Source organism: Phyllostomus hastatus, unplaced genomic scaffold (assembly GCF_019186645.2).
Source record: "Phyllostomus hastatus isolate PE091 unplaced genomic scaffold, TTU_PhHast_1.1 phas_contig_40, whole genome shotgun sequence".
NCBI classification, from domain to species: Eukaryota; Metazoa; Chordata; class Mammalia; order Chiroptera; family Phyllostomidae; genus Phyllostomus; species Phyllostomus hastatus.
This window is the reverse complement of record NW_025333872.1, coordinates 34,470,565-34,476,997: the sequence shown is the minus strand read 5'-3', so window position 1 is coordinate 34,476,997 and position 6,433 is coordinate 34,470,565. Positions and strand designations below refer to the sequence as shown.

At 39.5% G+C, this 6,433-nt stretch overlaps 1 pseudogene; it reads right to left on the bottom strand.

Moving 5' to 3' along the window:
* Window positions 1-3,956: 3,956 nt before the first annotated feature.
* Window positions 3,957-4,936, bottom strand: LOC123821806 (annotated as a pseudogene).
* Between the last annotated feature and the right edge of the window lie 1,497 nt (window positions 4,937-6,433).

The following is a 6,433-nucleotide window of genomic DNA, read 5'->3' as shown; positions in this document are numbered from 1 at the left end:
CTACTTGATATAAAGCATATTAATGGTGGTGAAATTTATAATTTATTCTTTAATTTAAAGGCTATCAAGGTGAAATTATAACAACCAGAAGATAAATGAACAATATCACTACAGGCAGTGAATAGATTTTGGATCTTCTCTTTTAGGGGAGAATGAGTTTATTTTTGTTTATATGAGGAACAATTGTATTATACAAGATTAGGAGCAAGCTGTTTTTTTAAAGATTTTATTTATTTATTTTTACAGAGAGGGGAAGGGAGAGAGAAAAAGAGGGAGAGAAACATCAATGCATGAGAGATACATAGATTGGCTGCCTCTCAGAGGCCCCCAACTGGGGACCTGGCTGGCAACCCAGGCATGTGCCCTGACTGGGAATCAAACCAGTTACCTTTCAGTTTGCAGGCCGGCACTCAATCCACTGAGCCACACCAGCCAAGGGCATGGAGCATTCTGTTTTTACTCTGGTTTTTGTTTTGAAGCTAAATATGGGCAGAAGATTATGGATGTTGGGTAACTAACACAGCAGATTGTGCCTGATACTGTGTTTAGGTCCATGGTATTCATCCCCACCTCTTTTTTATCCCCTCTCCCATATCACATACTGCATGGTTTAGAGTGCTAAAAGCCACATTTCCTGACTTCCTTTGAGGCTAGAGTCCTGTATCTGATTTATATTTTACCAATGAAATATACTGGAGTGACTGAGTTTTTTGGAGGGAGAAGGCAGCCAAAACAGCGCTGATGGACTTAACATCGACAGCAGCTGGATTCCATGTTCCATCATTTATCATCAGCTTCCTTGGTTTGGAGCTGCTGTGATGTCACTGATGGTGGTGGTCATGGCTGAAGCAATTTTCTGACCTCTGAATCCCAGCTGCAGTTTCTGGTTTCTTGGATTAAAAAATATATTGGTGGTGACTTCTGGCAAGATGGAGGCATAGGTGGATGCACCATACCTCCACGCACAACCAAGATTTAGAACAACAACAATTTAGAGGCAGAATAACACCCAGAACTGACAGAGAATTTATCTGAATGGAAGTTGGACAGCCAAGAAGTTGAAGTAGACTTGTTCATCCAGGCTGGTAGGAGGGGCAGAGAGGAGCAGCCAGGCGTGGGTCTCGGTCCAAGGAGAACTGGGAGAACTGGGTGCATAAGGCAACCGGAAGCGCGTAAGGCATCTGGGGTGCACAAGATCCCAGCGGGTGGACCCTGAGTACGCAAGCGGCAGCTGGCAGACCCAGTGAGGTGGCAAGTGTGGACCAGGGCAGAGCTCACAACCCAGGATCCCAGAGAAGGGACTGAGGTCCCAGGAGAACAGAGCTACCGCCATTGTTCCCCCCGCCCCCGCCCCCGCCCCCGCCCCCACATACAATGTCACAATCTAGCAACTGGGGTGCCCAGCCCTGGTGAACACCTAAGGCTCCACCCCTCACCGTAACCAGAGTGACCATACCAAAAAAAAAAAAAAAGAAGAAAGACAGAGAGAGAGAGAGAGATGTCTCAAACAGAAGAACAGATCGATGCCCCAGGACTCATCCTTTTGAGCAACCAAGAGATAGCCAATCTATCAGATGCACAGTTCAAAACACTGGTGATCAGGAAGCTCACAGAATTGGTTGACTTTGGGTGCAAATTAAACAAAAAAATGCAGGTTACCATAAAAGAGATGAAGGAAGATGCATGGAGAACCAATAGTGATGGGAAGGAAATTGGGACTCAAAACAATAGAGTGGACCAGAAGGAAGAAAAAAACAACCAAACAGGAAAGAATGGAGAAATAAGAATTCAAAAAAATCAGTAGAAGGTTAGGAACCTCCAGGACATCTTTAAATGTTCCAACATCTGAATTATAGGGGTACCAGAAGGGGAAGAGGAAAAGCAACAGATTGAACACATATTTGAACAAATAATAAAAGAGAACTTCCCCATTCTGGCAAAGGAAATAGACTTCCAGGGAATCCAGGAAGCTCAGAGAGCCCCAAAGAAGTTGGACCCAAGAAGGAACACACTAAGGCACATCATAATTACATTAGCCAAGATAAAAATGAAGGAGAGAATCCTAGAAGCAGCAAGAGATAAGGGGACAGTCACCTACAAAGGAGTTCCCATCAGACTGTTAGCTGATTTCTCAAAAGAGACCTTACAGGCAAGAAGGGGCTGGAAAGAAGTATTCCAAGTCATGAAAGACAAGGACCTATATCCCAGATTACTCTATTTAGCAAAGCTTTCATTTAGAATGGAAAGGCAGATAAAGTGCTTCTCAGATAAGGTCAAGTTAAAGGAGTTCATCATCACCAAGCCCTTATTTTATGAAATGCTAAAGGGACTTATCTAAGAAAAGAAGATAAAGAAAAAACGTGGATAGTAAAAGGACAGCAAACTCACAATTATTAACAACCACATCTAAAGCAAAACCAAAAGAAACTAAGCAAAGAACTAGAACAGGAACAGAACCACAGAAATGGAGATCACATGGAGGGTTAGCAACAGGGGAGTGGGAGGAGGAGAGAGGAGGAAAAGGTACAGAGAACAAGTAGCATAGATTGTAGGTTGAAAATAGATAGAGGGAGGGTAAGAATAGTATGGGAAATGTAGAAGCTAAAGAACTTATAAGTATGACACATGGACATGACTAAAGGGGGAGATATGGGTTGGAGAGGGTGTACAGGGTAGAGGGGAGTGAAGGGGGGAAAATGGGACAACTGTAATAGCATAATCAATAAAATATATTTTAAAAAAATATTGGTGGCCCCTGACTTCTATTCCTTCAGGCTTACACCATCGTATAATTTAAAAAATATATTTCTCTTTGAAAACACTAATTTCTGTTTCTTACATGAAACCCTAAATAGTACAGATGAATATTAAGAAAATTCACACACATCTAAATTAAGTTTAATATGATATAACACATGATATTCTAAGAATGCAACAGCAATAAAATTTTATATGGCTCTAGCATGTTAAAATGGTCATTCTTACCTTTGATAGGCCTTTTTCCCTTCCCATGCCCAATCATTTTTCTAACTAAATACTGAATAAATGTCTTTTATATTTGAAGGGGTACCGAATAAAGACAAGGTCTTGGGTGCAGATACTTTGAGAGTTGATTCCAAGAAGTTGGAGTAAAAGTCTGAGGAGAGTAAGACAGGGAACAAGGAAAAACCAATAAAGGGTATTTTTAACTTGGTAAGTTAGTTAACACTGGGAGCAACTGAAACACAGGGTGGGACAAAACTAGGTTCACAGTTGTTCATATGGAAAATAACACAATAATTAATAAATAATAACAAAAGAATAAAGTCTGTGTTTAGCGTACTCACAACTAAAGCTCCTTTTGCCCCCACCCCCACCCTGTACAATTCTGTTGGGAAGGCTCTGACAAATCACAAAGAAATCTTAGAATTTTGTATCTGGAGGATAGGAGACTGAAGCATCCTTTCTCTCCATTTCTCCTTTCAATTTGTACTCTATATTTTTAATTTTAATTTTAATAGTGATAATATTTATATTCCATTATGTTATCATAATTGTTTTCTATGTTTTGTCTTGAGGATTATTCTAAAAGTTGAAAATCAATAAAAGGCATTTACATTATTTTGAATATGTAAATCATGTGATCTTCAGAACGAAGTACTGTGTCTTTTTTCTCTTTTTTAAAGAAGAGGCAAATTCCAGAAGTTTTTATTTTTGACTAACAGAACACAAAACTGGCAGAAGTCCCGAAGGAGATGATGGCCAAGTCTCACTTCTCTTTGTCTTGTGGTCCTTCATCTTCTCAGCACTTAATGTGTTTTATTTTAAAGATATTAGACATCTACTTAGATCACAACTGCAATCCACAGAATAAATACATGGATTATCTTTTAACACCCCAGTCTCATGTTCCTTTATATAGAAAAATGTGCTAAATGTCTGTAGTTTAATTGGCCATAGTTGTCCCACCTATGGTTTTACCAGCGGTCTGTGACTTGGTGTTCTGAGAGCCTTTCTTGAATCATAGCTCTCTCTGTTAGAGAAGTCCTGCTGCTACAGCTCATTGTAGACAGCTCATTTGGAGACAGCTCATTGTCTCCAAAACGTGAAGATGGTAACTGGGCTGAAGACAACTTGGAAGGATGGTCAGCAAAGTGAGGACCACTGGGAAACTGTGCAGAGACAAATCTTGTCAACAAGATGTCAGCTCCTTCAATTAAAACTAGAAGAATGCCCCAACTCTGGCCACTGGTCCATCTTTTGCAGCCAGGATGGCTCCTGTTAAGGCTCCACTCGTGATGAAGTTCCAGGCGTCCTCCTTTGATGTGAATCTCGCTGCAGCCAATCATGGAAGACAGACCTCCCCAGGCTGCAAAGCTACCTCCCAATGGCGGAGCCCTGGTTTTAATCACTATCAAACTCCCTCGAGGTCTGTGGTTTACGCCCACTGGAGAATTGTGAAAACCTTGGATTGGTTAAAAGACACCACCACCGATGGCCCCAGCACAGTTATCCACAAACTGCCAGAGGCAGGGCTCCTGCAGGTACCTTTCCTCCTGACTCCAGAGAGCTAGTGAGACCTGGCAAGCCCTGAGTACTGAGTATTGATCACATTTCCTTTTTTTGTATAGCTTTTATTTTTCTTTTACTTTTGGATTGCCTTTTTAAAAAAATTTCTCTCTGTTGTTCAGTGTCTACTATGAAATCTATGAATCTCCTTTGTCCCTAAATACCACATTTTGGGGTACACAAAATGTGTTGCTCTCTAGACCATTGGCACAGCTATTCTAGTAATTCCTTTCATTGTTCATAAGGATTGAAACGCTGTTTCTTGGGTCAACATCTTCCTCCTCCTTGGTTCATTCTCTCATATTTTCTGAATTATATCCTTTCATAAGACAAGTTACATTGGTGATATATTTTCTAAGTGCTTACATGACTCAGATCGTCTACCCATGCGCTTAATAATTTGGCTGAGAGCAGAATTCTACACTGAATATCAATATTTTTTCCTTAGAGAATTTAGGAGAAAATATCCATTGTGTTTACATGACTAAGTTGTCTGAGAAAAATTGAATTTCAGTCAGAATTTTATTTCTGTGTTAATGATTAGTTTTCCCTTGTCTGACAGCATTTCTTTATTCTTAGGTTTCTGAAATTTCACAACAACATGTCTCGGTATAGTTATTTTTTCACGTACTCTTCTATATACCTGAAAATCTGTTATTTTAAAAATATCTTTAATTACAATGAAGAAAAATTCTCTTCTATTTTTTCTTACAATTTCTTACCCTTTTATCTTCTGTGGTTATCAACCACATTTTAAATTTCTAAGATTGTTATTTTCTCTGATTATTTATTTTCCCCATAGCATCTTGTTTTTGTTTGAGTGTAACACACTCTCAAATATTTCTAACTTCCTCAGAGAATTTTTCAAAATTATTTTTGTTCCCTGAATTACCTTTGTTTGCTTTAGAGTCAAATTTTTAGTGTATCTGTCTTGGTCTTTCATTCTCAGAGCTGTGTAATTCATGCTTGCCATTGGTATTTGAACATGACACAAGACAGAGGCTGATTTGAGCTGTGTGCTTACGGCAGAGTGTGTCGTCTGTTCAGCTGTGCTACACTGTGAGCGGGCAAGAAGCTGGCTGTCACACCGGGGTCCTCTCAAGGCCAGAACGAGAATCAGAAGGACTATAATTTGAGGCACCAACACCTATACTATCCACCCTAGATCTCACCATAATTTTTTTTAGTACTTTCCATTTTTTTTAGTGCAGGTATAAGAAGTGAAGGTTAGTCTTGTAATGCTGTGAATTTTGTGTGTGAGAGTCATGGAAGGTAATGGGGGTTTATACTGTTCCATAAACAGGCTTTCCAAACCCCTTTGTTTTCAACTCAACCTGTCGTGGCCAGCCTTTACCAGTATGGCATTTTCTGGGGGTTATGGAGGGAAAGTCAATGCCCTTCTTCACAATAGCCATCTCTGTATGTCACTCAGTGACAGCGTTCTCTGCTCTGCCTCATGCTTTCCATCTTCCAGAAAATTATTGAAATCTCTCATCTGCTCTGACCCCTTCATATTCTCCTTATTATTGTAGGGTTAGACTTCTTACTAGTCTTTTACTATCTTTTAAATAGAGCTCTGAGAAAAATAGAAAAAAATAAGTGAGTTTGCTCTACCATTTTGAGTAGGAGGTCGCTTGAAAGTATTCTTAAAGCAAATGTGGACTGCAAATCTAAGCTTTGTCACCGGTATAATCTTGAACAAGTTACTTAATATTTCTGGATCTATTTTTTTATGCGTAAGATGGAGATAATATCTAACTCAAATAGTAAATATAGGAGAATTAAGTAGAAAAACGTATACCGGCATACCTTGTTTTGTTGCACTTTGCCACTCTTTACAGATGTGTTTTTTTACAACTTGAATGTGAGACCTTCCACTAACAGA